General features: G+C 36.8%; 1 protein-coding gene across 1 annotated transcript in view; it reads left to right on the top strand.

The window, feature by feature from the left end:
- The first annotated feature begins 3,145 nt into the window (after window positions 1–3,145).
- The window catches only part of LOC125267744 (neuronal migration protein doublecortin-like), a 60,782-nt gene continuing 47,578 nt past the window's right edge, over window positions 3,146–16,349 (top strand). The window contains exon 1 of the mRNA XM_048189663.1: window positions 3,146–3,279. The gene's annotated coding sequence lies outside the window, so the exon portion shown is untranslated. The remainder of the gene's footprint in view (window positions 3,280–16,349) is intronic.

Genomic DNA, 16,349 nt, shown 5'->3' with positions numbered 1-16,349 from the left:
ATCCTGTTGCTACATCTGGAATTAAGAGGAAAAAGAGAGAAATATAAAATCATTTTAATGCAAACCACCAGTGTCAAACAATTGTATCTTAACACCGCCTTAGACATGCCACAAAATAATTAGCACACTTAAATGCTTAAATATGTCCAGTGAGTGTGTGTTCATTATTTTCTGTTCTTCTTCATTATTTTCTTTGTGAATCAAGAGAAGATGAGACAATTAAACCTCATTAGAAGGGACGGGGATAACAAGCTTTCATGTGTCAGAATGACATTGCTGGAATCGGCAAAGCCTCTTCTTTTGGCTATTATTTTTTTTGAGGTCTGTGTCGGTATGACAAAATTCTTAAGCACAGGTAGGTCAAGAGTCAGGAAGTGATGTGAATGGTCTTTCTCATCACAAACACACACACTGTCATCATAGAGACACATGCAGACACACAAACCTGCCCGTGATGCTTTGAGGTTATACTTTAATTCCCATCATACTCAAACTCAGTGATGTCAAATACAGTTTCTGTGTTGTCAGTAGACATAAATAATAAATAATGAGTATTGAGTGTGTCATCCAACTGTGGTTTCTAATGACAACTGTGCTAACCTTGGCATGAATCCAAATATTGTGCACACAGACTGTTGTCACTAAAAGGGTTAAGTGTGCTTGTGTGTGTGTGACAGGTTATAATGTTGCACAGTTAATCTTCTTTCATTATTCTTTCATTATCGTTTTGACACATCACAGGGCTTGTGTTTGTTCAATGTTTTGGTCCAAATCTTTGAAGTGGTCATAGATCTGTACAATGAGCAATGAAAGACTGTGTCCTATGACCCACAGCAGGTTTTACAGTTACTGACTCTTCAAAGAAAAAAAGTTTTCAGGTGCATTTGTGCGGCATACAGGGAAAAATCTCAACCTAGTCTAAATTAAATTTTAAAATTAAATAAATAAAAGTAAATTAATATGAAGGTGGTACGAGCCAAAGTTAACTTATAGTTTATTGCATTTTTACATAATGTATTTTTTTAAATGGCTAAATCTCATGTAAATGTAGATATAATGATAAAAACATGTTCTAAAGTGTTGAATTCAGAAAGCTGCTCTAACAGTGTAACTGCTACTAATTACTGACTAGATTTTAATGTGATTTCTTTCTAATTACTATGTCTAGACAGTCTCATTTATGAATTCTAAAACCCAATTATTACCAGATGGACAATACAGTGATAGACATGGACTGACCTTTCAATACTTTAGTAAAGATAAAAACAATTGTTATGCAGTTCATGGCAAAGAAGTCAATTTTGTTGTTGTAAATTAATATCTCATTATTATTTTCACTATGTGCCAAATGCTACATTTCTTATGCTGTTCAGAGCGGTTGAAACAATGTACAAAGTGGTTAGTTTTGTTTTATATTTTACTGTAATATTGTTATTTGTAAGTTTATCAATTCAAAGTAATGTATATCTATTTTATAAAACAACTCGAGTAAGCATTAGTGTCACTGACAGACATCAAATGTTGTTGGATCAAATTGTCTACAGGTCATTAAAATTTTAAATATATCGCAAAATAGTTCTGGTCCTGGATGATGATGAATACAGAGTTTCAGCTGCGCTAAAATACCAAAAAAAAAAACAAAAAAAAATCAATGGCATGAAATTTAAGCATTTATCTGTGTTGAAAATAATGTGAAAAGATGCTTGGTATGAGCATAGTATTGCTCAAGTTCACTGAGGTGGCCAATATGCAAACACTGGTCTAAACTAGATCAAGGAATTCAAATTTTGTCAGGATTGCTCATGTAAACGAAGGTAAATAGCAACCAATATGCAAAAATGGGTTTAAACTAGAAAATAAAAATTTTGTCAGTTTTCTCCACAATCTCCCTTTGTTTCTTCCATTGTTGCAAACAGGAAATTATGTAATGATGTAAATGTTTATAGTAGTATGCTCCTTTCAAACTCATTTCAGTTCTTTGTATCAGAAAAGATGTCAGTTCTTTTGTCAATGAAGTCACTTTGCTGACGATTTCTTATACACACAAGAGGAAAAATCAAATATATATAGACACACAATGTGCTAATTTTCAGTACACTGTAATTATTCTGTTCTGAACATTGATTGCAGAGCATTCCACTACAAGGTTAGGTTCTGTTGACTCATTAGCAGTTCTATTAAAGTGTTTTCAAAAGATGTAATATAAGTCTAAGGTGTCCCCTGAATGTGTCTGTGAAGTTTCAGCTCAAAATACCCCATAGATTTTTTTTTTTATTCATTTTTTTAACTGCCTATTTTGGGGCATCATTAAATATGCGCAGATTCAGGCTACGGCCCCTTTAAATTCTCGTGCTCCCCGCCCCCGGAGCTCGCGCTTGCCTTAAACAGCATAAACAAAGTTCATACAGCTAATATAACCCTCAAAATGGATCTTTACAAAGTGTTCGTCATGCAGCATGTCTAATCGCGTAAGTATGGTATTTATTTGGATGTTTACATTAGATTCTGAATGAGTTTGATAGTGCTCCGTGCCTAAAGCTAACATTACACACTGTTGGAGAGATTTATAAAGAATGAAGTTGTGTTTATGAATTATACAGACTGCAAGTGTTTAAAAATGAAAATAGCGACGGCTCTTGTCTCCGTGAATACAGTAAGAAACGATGGTAACTTTAACCACATTTAACAGTACATTAGCAACATGCTAACAAAACATTTAGAAAGACAATTTACAAATATCACTAAAAATATCATGTTATCATGGATCATGTCAGTTATTATTGCTCCATCTGCCATTTTTCGCTATTGTCCCCTCATGTCATTTTAGGTGAATTACTCCAAATAACAATTAAGATGATAACTGGACTTTTCAATTAAACACACAATGTAGCATTCTTGTGAAATATTTACATACTTTTCCACAAACTATTGATTGAAAATAGTGAGCAGTATTAAGTATGTAATCAATAATTGTGTAGTCAAGAGTCAATTACATCTTTAACTCTAACACATTCGGCTTCAAGTTGAGGTTATGACTCGTTAACAGTGTATTAACACATGAATGCAGATGTTTCTGGACGCAGCCTGCAGTAGGCGTTGACGATACTCAGTGGGCGTGTGTTGGGCGGCACTAGGACCGCGCGGTGTGCCGGTAGGGAGGCAGAGCAGCAGCTGAAGTCGCAGACAAAGACACGGAGCGCAGCGCGATCCTGCAGCATCCACGCCCACCCACACACACTCACACAGCAGCAGCAGCAGCAGCAGCGCACTGTACCACTGGTAAGTCAAACGCCGGTAGACTTTTACTTTAAAAGAAAAACGTGGTGATCGAAACGTATTTCATGTAGTTATGCTAACGTTTAGTGAGTTACATAAATGTCAGAAGTATAGAGACAGATTTTTGGGGATGTTAGTAGGTGAACAGTCAGGTGGTTCAAGGTTCGAGGCAGCATATATGTGTTGTGTGTATATATATATATATATATATATATATATATATATATATATATATATATATATATAATACATCAACATAAATGATAATACACAAAAATATTTTCTTTAGTAAAAAAAAAGTAATATATTTCATTTATTTCAACACTTTGCCCTTGTCAAAAAAGGAATGTGTAGAGGATTTCTACTAATGGGATCAAATAAGAATCCTCTAAAATTAAGATATTATGTCCTGTTAGATGCATAATTTTTTATTACAACTGCAATGGAATAATGTCTTGTTACTGGACAGTTCAGAGAAATCACAAAGGAAGCTATAGGAGTTTTAAAATCCTTAAAAAATTTTTAATGTCCTATATTTTATCCTATTGGGAATCCTATTAGTCTTGTTGGGAGCTACAGTAAGTGTTCTAAAAAATCTGATTTAAAATATGTTATAATCTTACAAGAAATTCCCATTAGGGTAATTTTGGATTCATTCCAAATTGTGTTATTTAAAACTATTCAGATGAGCAAATGTGAGTGAAACTTTATTGTCTCTGGGAGATTCAGATTGTAGGGTACTCTTCTCTAATACTCAGGAGGTTGCAGTGTGTGTGAGTGTGAAGTATAAGACCCATCCTGAATTTGCTGTAGTGCAGCATGTGCCAAAGAGACACAATGAAACAGGCTCACAGAGCACTCTGGGCGGGTGGATGGGGGGAGTGGGGTATACAGACTTGCCCCTGGAGACCATTTGCTTTCACTATGACCAATTTTATCCTTCTAATTGTGTGTGATTCAGTGTGTGATGTGTTACTGGACTCTATACACTGCAGCACAGTGTGACATCAGAATTTATTAACCAACGCAAAACTCAACGGTACAATGAGAAAAGTTTGAACCTGTCATCGTGAAACAAAACGAACGGCAGACAGACGGCTGGCTTATGACTACCTTCACTGGAGGTCTTTCCCTTACAAAGGAAGTAGGTGCAGTGATGGTTTTACATGGTACAACCACCATGATTTTGTTGGGGGGAAAATCCCTGGTACTTCAGCTTTCGTTATAAAGTATTAATTTATCCAAAGTCTTTGTTTCTCGTGGAACACCAAACAAGATGTTAAAGGGTTAGTTCACCCAAAAATGAAAATAATGTCATGTATTACTCACCCTCATGTCATTCCACACCCGTAAGACCTTCGTTCATCTTCAGAACACAAATTAAGATATTTTTGTTGAAATCCGATGGCTCAGTGAGGCCTCCATAGCTAGCAATGACATTTCCTCTCTTAAGATCCATTAATGTACTAAAACATATTTAAATCAGTTCATGTGAGTACAGTGGTTCAATATTAATATTATATAATATTTTTTATATAATATTTTTATATAAAGCGACGAGAATATTTTTAGTGCGCCAAAAAAACAAAAACAAAAAAAAAAACGACTTATTTAGTGATGGACGATTTCATGACACTCCTTCAGGAAGCTTTGGAATGTTATGAATCATGATTCGGATTGGGTGTCAAACTGCTGAAATCATGTGACTTTGGCGCTACGAACCACTGATTCGACACGCTGATTCATTATGCTCCGAAGCTTCCTGAAGCAGTGTTTTGAAATCGGCCATCACTATATAAGTCGTTATTTTGTTTTTTTTTGGCACACCAAAAATATTCTTGTCGCTTTATAATATTAATATTGAACCACTGTACTCACATGAACCGATTTAAATATGTTTTTAGTACCTTTATGGATCTTGAGAGAGGAAATGTCATTGCTCCCTATGCAGGCCTCACGGAGCCATCGGATTTCAACAAAAATATCTTAATTTGTGTTCCGAAGATTAACGAAGGTCTTAGGGGTGTGGAACGGCATGAGGGTGAGTAATAAATGACAGAATTTTCATTTTTGGGTGAACTAACACTTTAAGCAGAAATAGGCACAAGCAGATCTTTTCTAGAAAATGAAAGTGAATGGGGACTGGGGCTTTCAAGCTCCAAAAAGGTAGTCCAAATGATTTATATGCTATATTTATATCTCCTGAAGCAACACAATAGGCCGAAATGTATGCCATTTGTTGGAAATCACCCTTGCTGTAGCATTCATGTGTAATTTGTGCAGAGCTCGCAGTTTGGACATTCTGCTAGACATCTCATTTTGTTTTCCTCAGAAGGAAGAACAATGGTTGATGTATTAAGGAGATGAGGGTCTGTAATGTGAGTAAATGATGTCAGAATATTCATTTAATATATCCTAAAAGCAGTAGGGGTGCTGTCTCATACTGTCATGAAATGGCATGTTTAGATGACACTAGGAATCTTGCTGATTCAGTGCTGGGTTCTGGTGTATGAGTGTGCATTTGAGTCATCTCTGCCTGTCATGGCTGGATGGGTGGATGTGTAGGAGCCCTTGTGTCAGCTGTGGACCAGGCCCAATTCCCCTTTGCACCAGTGATGGCCGTAAAAAGCACTCGAGGAGTGTAGTGTGTTTGTGTGACCACAATAAGGATGTAATCCCTCTTTTTTTACTGGAACAGAGGGACACGGTCCACAGGATTAGACAAATAACAGACTCATAAATCAGCACTAATGCACAACAGGGAGGGGAATATCTGTGGGCCACCTCAGTCATGGGCGTCGCCTCAACATTTTACACAGGCTTTTGTAATCAAACATTTGATTGGTCTTTAATGTCACATCTGAGTATCTGCGTTTGTGTGCATGTCGTTTTCGAAGTCTCTCGGCTTTATACTTTTACTCTGTCCTGTGTGTCTTTGTTTACAGATTTCTTAGCATTATTTTGTGTGTATTCCAAGGTGAGGCGAGAGGGGTAGTAGCCAGGCTTTAATTGGAAAAGCTGCTGCAATCCCTTCTGGCAGTCTCACTGGACACAGGCCCAGGTCTAAATGCCACAGACCGCCCTATTGGCAAGACAACCCCACGATACCATTTGTGCTAACTAATTACCACAAATGCATAGTAATAGCTAGCCGCTAGAAATTGCTAATGTTGGCGATATTTTTAAATCATATCCACCTTATTCCTATGCCCCATTGCGAGTTAAGGGTGTAACTTCCATTAAGCTGTAAACAATCAATGAAAGGCTCGCTCTGTGAATGCAATAATATGTTTGTGTTTTTTTTAACTGGGTACAATGAGAAGACATTATTCTACTGATCCTTCAACCATCAAACATTAAAAGGGCATTTAAAAGTGTAAAAGCATCGACAAGATTCTTTCAACAAACCATGAATAACCCCAAAAGCACGATTCTTTCTACAGCAATAACGGACGAGTTAAATATCACTGTAGTAATATATCTGTATTATGTAACATACGTTGCCTTAATCAAAAATGTTCATTAACTTCAACACTGCATGATTCTATTTCAAAGTGATTTCCGTCATTTTGACAGATAATAAATTGTATTTACCTGTGAAAAAAAATTTAAAAGTGACGTGAGGATTTGAGGAGAAAAACAAGAGATTCTTCATGCATTCCAGTGAATTATTAATGGGATATATTGTAAAAAACATCGGAAGAACAGACCACAAATGTGCAATATATGTTGTCATTTTTCATACTATTACAGTGGAATGCAAAGGGAAAAAAGAAAATAATCATGAAGAAAAGAATACAGCGACTGAAAAGAGCTCTTGCCATAGATATTCTTGTCAAAACATGTCATGTTAAAATACCAAGCGTTACGATATTCTCATGATGTCTGAAAATAAAACATGAAGTAAAATTGACAGCTCATTCAGTCAAACTGATGGATAAGCTTTATTTGTAGGGCAGCCATATGATTTGAAATGATTTGTCTCAGTTTTTTTGAATGGAAGTTCCCCAAACTGGAAGTGCCACCCATAATTCAAAACGCAGTATAGGAGTAACAGATGTAGGCTGGTAAGAGCTGTGCACGTAAACCTCACTCCCCTGATCTTAAGAGGCACTCTGGCGACTAAAGACCGTGGCCTTTAGCCTCCTTGTTAGAGAGCCCGACTCCCATGCCAGCGGACCCGGGTTCGAATCCCGCTTAGAGCGGGTGTTTTGAGCAAGAAGGGTTACATAGGCTTGTCCGGAAGAAGGTGGATTGTAGAAATCTTGCTCATGTATACAACAAATATGATACCTAAAATTGTGTGGCTTGTTGAAGAAGTTTTCACATAGAAAACCTTAGGAATCGCATACCAATGCTATGTTGACCACTCAGAACACCCTTGCAAAGTAAAGTTTTGGTCACTGAAAACCCGATATTGACTAATCTAGAAATCAAAAGGTGTCACACCCCCCTCAAGGTCTATGGTGGTTATAGCCTCAGAAAATTTAAAAATATAGCCTGTATCATCACTCTGAATGATTGTAAAGTAAGTCCATGTGATGGCCTTTTAAGGATGTGCAGGATGAACTCTTCGTTCGCCTTCTTTGTAGTGTCGTCTGTTGATTTTGGACTGGTGTCAGAAAGTCAAATAAGCTGACTTGTTGCAAACTAACTTTCAGAAATCCCATCATTACAGGCTAAAGATAGTGGAGGTCAGGCTGTGGGTGCTGATTAAGGAGCTAATTGAGGTGTCGTCAAGCTAGGTAGCACTGACAAGCGTTTATAGGATTCCTCTAAATAAGTCAATAGAGATGGAAGCACTTTAGCCGTTTGACAAGTCCTAAAGGATTTGAAAACAGTGTACGTCTGAAAGTACTGTGAATCTCTGCTATGAATATAGTAACCTGTCAAAACTACTGTGGAACCTTTTACTATCCCTTAGTTCATCCTTTCTCCAAAATAGCGATGAGACAACATATAAAGATTAAATGGAGATGTTTGCTTCAGCCTCTTGCTTCTTAGTTTTATCATTAGAGACCACCTCATCCTCCCACCCACCCCAGTGATATCTCTTATCTCCTCTGAAGCTTCAAAAACCAAGATGTCAGAAATCTAATTATCTGAGCTTTGTTATGCACATTAAACTTTTTGCATACACATTTTTTTTTTGTTAAAGGATTTTTAGGAGAAACACCTGGGACAACAATCATGGTTAAATGAAACATGAGATCTCTAATTTTCCTGAGATTTGAAAGAGCAGCCTTCAAATATTTTGATTCTTCTTAGTCAACAGTTCATGCTTCTTCTCAAACGCTGATATGGATTTGACATGTCATATTATCAAGCCTTAGATTAATAAACCATGCTCTGTGTTTGCTGTGCGTCAACACCATTATGAATGAGTATCGATTTTTAAGCCTCATCTCAGTCACTGAGCATTTTTTAATGTTGTAGTATTTCTCTCACTGAAGTACATGAAATCAAAATGGACCCAGCTGACTTTCTTGACACAAGTTCCTGTGAATGATTCATCAGTGTATGTTATTCCAAAGGGGAAAAAATTGTCTTTGTAATTTTTCATCAAAATGTAAAACTTGCTCTGAAAATGGCTAATGTCACCTAGTCCACAGAGACTACTGGTTAATGGAGATTCCATTAGCTATCTAGGCACTCGTTTAGGGTATCGTTGTTGTAATGCAGACTTTCTAAATTCTTGTCAATGGTTGACAATAATTTAATGCTGGTTATTATGTAAGGGATAATGTACATCCAGGCGATTGTTATGACAAAATAAAGTGGAGGCGTCTTATATCACCCTGAAGGGGTTTATTTTGCTATAACAACCATTTGGATGTATATTACCCTGCTTATTACATGGCTACTTGCCACATAAGTAAATAATTAAACACAAAATATTGATTTGAGTTAAAGTATTTTACTAGCTCACTGAACTCAAATCTCATTTCTTTCTTTTGAGCCAAGACAAATGAACACCTTCAACCAAGACAGACATTTAATGTACAATACCACTTATTACACAGCTTTTCACCACATAAATAAATATTGATTTGAGATGAAAGCATTTCTAAAATTTGTTCTGTTTATTATCTTATGTACAAAATTCATTTAGCAAACAAGACAAACTTAAACAATAATAACATAGGCCCACTATTCATACTGACGTCTTCCAATTTCATTAGAAATACAGTCGATATCAGGGACGCAAGATTGTATTAGCTGCGTTTAAATTAAACGAGTGGTTTCAGATGTGTATTTACATACATTTAATGCTCAAATAGAATTTTCAGATGATACTTTCCCTCGCAGACATCTCGGTAACATGTACTTGTGTTTAATGCGTTGTAATATCATGTAACTTTACATGTGTACTTTACAACCGCTTACTATAATTTGTTACCCAGGTTGTTTTCTGCTGTCAATAATAAAGTAGGTTAATCACTCAAATAGTCTAATACCAGAGCTCTCTCTTTAACTCTGACATACTGTTACTTTTGTGCCAAGCAACTAGATCAGATCGAGGACAGTTGTAGTGTTTGTCATTTCTGACATCTCAGATTTCAGATGAAACAAAATGTTAAAGTCATTATACTTTTTGAGATATTACCTTTCATGGAGTGTATACAAATACAAATAGATAGAAATTATATAGCTACAAATGATATACAAACTAGATACAAATTATATAGCAGTTTGTGAATGTAAAAGGTCTGCTTTCAAAGATCAAAGTGCGCAATAAATCGAGTTATTGTCTGTGAGTGATTCTGAACTGCCTGAAATGAGTCATCAGTAATTCCAGTTTTACATATTGCGCAAACCTATGTAGGTTTGCAACAAATTTGCATAATGCCAGCCTATAATATTCATTGTCAAACACTGTAGTTCTGGAAGAGTTTGATTCATGTTGTGGGCATGTCGAGAAGATGCTGTTTTCTGCCCTGCAAAAGATTTTCCAAAGGATGAGGACTCTGGCTCGAATTACTACGGTAAAACCAACACCATCGCTACTGTTCGTATCACTGTGTTTACAAGTCCTGAGGAAGAGCTGAAATTCAGATATGGTAATGGGTGTTTCATTTCCGACACATGCTGTAAGCGGTGGACCAATCACAACAGACTGGTTCATCTGACCAATCAGAGCAGAGCAGAGTAGGCTCTCAGAAATTAGGTGTTTAGAGAGACCAAATCCTTTATCAAATTGTTTTCCGACACTGTAAGAAAAGAGGTTATGCTGCAATGCATATTATGAGAAAATGTAAGTGTTTTTGACCTTGGATGCATTTAAACCCATTGTAGGAGACCTCTAAAACAAAATGAGGAACCTTTAAAATACGATCACTGGTCAGATGAGATTCCCTCAAGTATTGACTTGCAGGAACACAATAAAAAAACCTGTATTTAATAAAGGATAATTGCTTTTGACAACCTTCCTATGGCATCTACCTAATTTGTCTAGCTTCTACCAAGTGGCAGATGAATTAGCTGTGAAATACTGTACAGCCGTGGCCAAAAGTATAGCAACATAAATTTTGTGTTTTGCGAAGTTTGCTGCTTCAGTATTTGTACATTATTTTGTTCACATGATTCTATGGTATACTAGAAAACAATGATAAGCATATCATAAGTTTTAAAGGCTTTTATTGGCAAAAACTTTCAATATATATATATTCAAAGAGTCACTATTTACAGTACTGACCCTTCTTTTTCATAACCTCAGCAATTCACTCTGGCATGCTTGATATCAGCTTCTGGGGCCAAATCCCGACTGATGGCGATCCATTCTTGCCTTATTAGCACTCACAATTTGTGGACTTCTGCTTGTCCACTTGCCCTTTGAGGACTGACCACAAGTTTTATGTGGGATTAAGATCTGGGGAGTTTCCTCACCACGGATCCAAATTTTCAATGTAATGATCTCCGAGCCACTTCATTATCACTCTTGTAACATGGTGCTCCATCATGCTGGAAAATGCATGTGGATCATCACCAAATTGCTCCTGGGTTGTTGGGAGAAATTGCTCTTTGAGGACGTTTTGATACCATTCTTTATTCATGGCAGTGTTTTGGGCAGAATTGTGAGAGAGCCACTCCCTTTGGATGAAAAGCAACCCAACATTGGATGGTCTTCACTGCTGACACAACACAGGACTCATGATTGCATTTACCTCCAGACAATTGATTTTCCAGATGTCCCAAACAGTCGGAAGTAATTTGCACCAATCTTCTACTGTCCAAACCTTGTACTTGTCCTTGTCCTGTCCTTGATATTTTTCTTGGAGAGAAGTGGATTCTTTGCTACCATTCTTGACACCAGGCTGTTGTCCAAAAGTATTGGCCTCACTGTGTGTGCAGATGCATTTAAAAATACCTGCTGCCAATTTTCAGCAAGCTCTGCACTGGTGGTGACATGACTCTGTTGCTGACTTCTCAGAAGGAGACAGTCCTGGAGACTCTGTGACATCCAGAAGCCTTCTGTACTGCAACTTCTCTCCTTGAAGTTCTTGATGATCCTGTAAATGATTCTTTCAGGTACAATATTCTTTGCAGCATTTCTGCCCTCTTTTTATAGCAATCAGTCTGCTCTTGTAATCCAATCAGAATGATAGAGTGATTCCCATGTGCTGATGATATGATTAGTGAAATGATGTTAGCTGGTCAGGGCCAAAGAATTTGGGTTTTTGGGAAGTAATTGTATTTCTTCTCAACAAACCACGCAATTTGATGTATCATTCATGCCTGTGGCACAAACTATGCAAATTACAGTATGTATGAGTATGTATGAAAAACTTGTTTTAGGAAGTATTAAAATGAAAGGGACTGAAGCAAACATGGATAGTGCTGAGTGAAACTCCAAGTATGGCAGTAATCCCTTATTAGAGGGGTTGTATTGTTATTTAAGTGACTGTCCCTCTCCAGGCGGAATTTAAACAAAACCTTTAATCGACCAAATCCAGGACACAGCGTGATATTTGCCAGACAGGGAATAGGGAGCAGGGCTATTGACAGCAGGCGGTTCTGCAGACAAAAAGAGTTAAAAACATATCAGGACATTGATGAGTAGATATTGATTTGGCTTTGAATAGGAGTGTGTGTGTGTAATATGAGGCAGAATGGTGTGAGTGGTGTAGCTTTATTGATCCATTGTTGGTTTAGGGGGTTATGGGGGAGTATTTATGAGGGAATGTGTGCTCAGATGGGAGAGTGGGGTAACAGAATGAGAATATTGACTAATTGCTGGGACAGCAGAAGGTGGGTGGGAGGGGCAAGTATAAGTTGTAAAAGTCTTGTTGGGGGCAGGAGACCTCGGTGACAAAGACATGGACAGATGACCGCTGTTTATTGAAATCAGATGGGGCATATGTTAGCCACACACACACACACACACACATACTTGTATATGTGAACTCTCCATAGGCGTAATGGTTTTATACTGTACAAACTGTATATTCTATCCCCCAGAGTTTAAGTAAGCAGAACTGGTAGATTTTTATTTTGTACTCATTTTGTGTACATTTTAACTGTTCGTAACTTAAAAATGTTTAAGTACACTAATTCAAACATTTAACTTAAAATTTTCACGTAACCTCAATGTGAACATTTTTATTAGTGTAAACATAGTTAGCTGTGACCATAGACTGTAAAAAAAATATGGACGTAGTGTCCGTGACGTCACCCATAGAGTTCTGAACAGCGGTTTTGACGCGTAAATGAGGCCGCGGTCATCTTAGCTGCACGTGACCGCACGTCACTCACGGATAACTGAAAATGGGCAAAGAGGCGGGATGTAGTTGGAGCCCATGCGACTTGTTGCTGAAACCACGCCCGCCTAGCATATCTATCTTAGATACTATCTAAAATATTAATAAAGATAACAATACCATTAGAAAGTACTAAAGTTTTACTGTCAATCTACGGTGATTTTTAAGATAACGTTATAACGTTAGATGCTCTAACACCAGTAGGCTAATTAATTTGTGTGGGGTGTGCAAATAACACAAAAAATCAACTGGGACTTCATACCTTTAATGAAAAAGAGATCGCGAGATGAATCCAATCCGTTGCACTTGGGTAAAATGTCCATTTCAAAACATAAAAAAAACTACTTTTTGTTCATGAAAGCGTTAAATCCATGAAATCTTTATATATTATCCATCGTTTGCATTACATATCTAAGGAATGATTTGCTCTCCATCATCGTTCTTCAAGAAAGGATGCAATCTGAGCATCGTTTATAGTGAAAAAAATCTATACGTACAGTAAATATCTGTATAACTCTCAAATGTTCTCTCAAACTAATGAGCACGTGTCCAAAGTATAATTTTTCAAAATAGTGCAGCAGTTTTAGTTATAATATCCAAGCAGTGCTGTCGGAGTTGTATATCTTCCTGGTATTGTCATTGTAGTAAATCTCAGGAGCAAAACTTTTAGCCAATGCCACGACGATCCAACAACGTGTGTGTACACAGACTGACATCTGTCTCAAGTATGCAACAAGCCATATATTGTATAAAATAATACAGAAAAAAGGCACAAATACAGCTGAGATGCCAAATTCAGCGGCTGGAATTAGCTGAGGTAACATGACGGCTCAAAGACAGCAGCGCCAATCCACCTGTCACTCAAGTGACCACGCCCTTAATTATGCAGAACTTTAAGGCTTAATATAATTTAAACGGATGAGTTATAAAAAAATTCACCCCCCTCAGAGTTGTCATTAAAGGCAAAATTAGCAGTATAGACCAAAACACAATTTGAACCAGAGTGTAAACATGTTTTTTTCTGCTGTAAACTTGGCTGTTTTAACATGATGGTCAATGAGATTCTGCTCCCTTTTGCAGCCTGTCCCTAGCGGCCAGTCGATGAGTCGCAGTTTAAGTTACTTCCGTATTGGCTTCACGAGAAACTGGGGGAGGTTGCCGCTTGGCTGTGACAAGCTAATTCAGAAAATGCTAATTTGCTAACATATTAACAATAGCATGATATAGCACATTATAAAACATTTAGCATACTGCTCTCAAACCAAGCCATATTGTCACCATGATGGTAACTCTCCAAAAACCCACATTAACAGAAACTCTTCTGAAGTCGCATAACAAAACATTAATCATTACTAAATCTCGCACTTAAAATAAATCTTGATAATAAAACACTTAATTTGAGCATTTACTCTCCCCTTCGAGTGCCATGGGCAAAGCATGCTGGGAAATAGAAATCCCAGCCCAGTTTTAGTTAAACTTAATTTCGTATAAATTAAAAGAAATAAGTTCATAAAACTCAAAACAATGAATAATTCAGTTTATTTAAAATATATAAGTTCTGTGAACTTGAAAGAAAAAGAAAGTGTTAAATACTTAATTTGACTCAACTAATTTGTTTAATTTAAGTTTGTCCTACTCAGACCAATTAATTATGTTGTGCGCTAGGGTTTACAGTGCAGTGCGAGTGCATTATAAAGCATGTGTGCCGTTTATGTGAGTGACTTTTACATTCTTGCACTTGCTTAATCACTTTATCCTCCAAAAAAGGGTGATGTGAAAAGATACAGTTGGAACTGCAGCAGAGACAACTGTCCTTTTCTAACACTCTCCTTCTTTCACTTTCTTTTCTTTCTCATTTCTTTTGTGGAGGGGTAGAGAGAGTTTTGTTTAAAGAGAGCAGCTGTGTTTTTGAAGTCCTGGCCCTGGTCCACAAGAGCTCAGTGGCCAGGATCTGCCTTCCTCTCAGTCTGGACTTTAATCAGAGAGAGAGAGAGACATAAACTCTGTTCCAAAACCTTCTGAGCTGCCTATCTAGACACAATATCTGTTACAAAAGGTAGGCAGCAACATTATGCTGCCTTCTAAGATCTCTTTTTTTTTTCTTTCTTTTTTTTCTTTTCTGGGGGCTAAATCTAAGGATAGCCCAGATTACAATGAGGAAATCCAACCAAGATGGTGTACAAATGTAAACTAAATTTAATAGTGCAATAGTGAAATCTAATTAAAATGGGTAATTTTACTCTGTATATGCTATGTATTTTAATCCTTGTTAAAGCATTGTTGTGCTTTATGCACTTTTTATGCATAGTGCTATTTTGTAAAGAGAGTTCCAGATCTCTACACAAACTAGAGAGAAGATGATATGTGAATATCTATTCTTCTAGCCAGCTCTGAGCAACAATAGCATATATCCATTATTTTTATCACACAAACAGTTAGAACTCAACTGTATACAACTGTATCTGATTTCACATGCTCTCTATCTGATCCAGACTGTCCATTTAAGGTCAATAACAGTCCTGATCTAAATGGTTGATCAGCTGAGCCGTCATGTTGGTGGCGCTAAAGTTGACCTGGTAGGTCATCTTGGTCAAGACAGATAAAGCTGATCTGAACACATGAGAGCAAGAATGCTCCAAAAACTAGCTTGACCAAGAGTTTGACCTCATTTTCTCTCTCTCTCTCCCATTTCTTTTTGCTTTTTGTCCCATAATTACATTATTATGTATGTTCTCCATACTTTGAGAAAGAGTTGTTGTTCAGTACATTTGATTATTATTTTAGAACATCAAATTTGCATGTGTATGTAAATGTTGCACTACTTTCAAAGAAGCCACTGGCTTATTTTACAAAGCTGGAAAACCTCTACAATGATCTCTTTCCCAAGCCCACATGTGAAAAAAAAAGGGGGGGGGGGGGTTGATATATATATATATATATATATATATATATATATAAAAAAATCCAATGGCAGTTGTATTGATGTTTTTCTGAGGAAATGGAGGCTAAATATATGTCCGCCTCTAGCCTTTTGTTTCCTTCTCACAGTTCTCGCTAAGGGTAAATTGGTGGATTGTGGGAAGATTTTAATGGCATGATACTGTAGGTGGAATTCCAATGAAAGGTCAAGAATTTGCATTTAAAGAAAGACCAATGCATCCATTTTAATATTAAAAATTATTACAACAGTTTTGTTTTTGCTCTCTCAAAGAATTAAGTTTATTAGGTTTCTCAACCCTTAAACAAGCAATTCAATGAGAAAGAGAGAAAAATAAAAAAAGACTAATGTTTAAGTTGTAGCATGTATATCATCAT

The sequence above is a fragment of the Megalobrama amblycephala genome, linkage group LG4 (genome assembly GCF_018812025.1).
Source record: "Megalobrama amblycephala isolate DHTTF-2021 linkage group LG4, ASM1881202v1, whole genome shotgun sequence".
Lineage (NCBI taxonomy): Eukaryota > Metazoa > Chordata > Actinopteri > Cypriniformes > Xenocyprididae > Megalobrama > Megalobrama amblycephala.
Note: the sequence above shows the minus strand (reverse complement) of the source record. Positions and strands in the feature narration are given on the sequence as shown.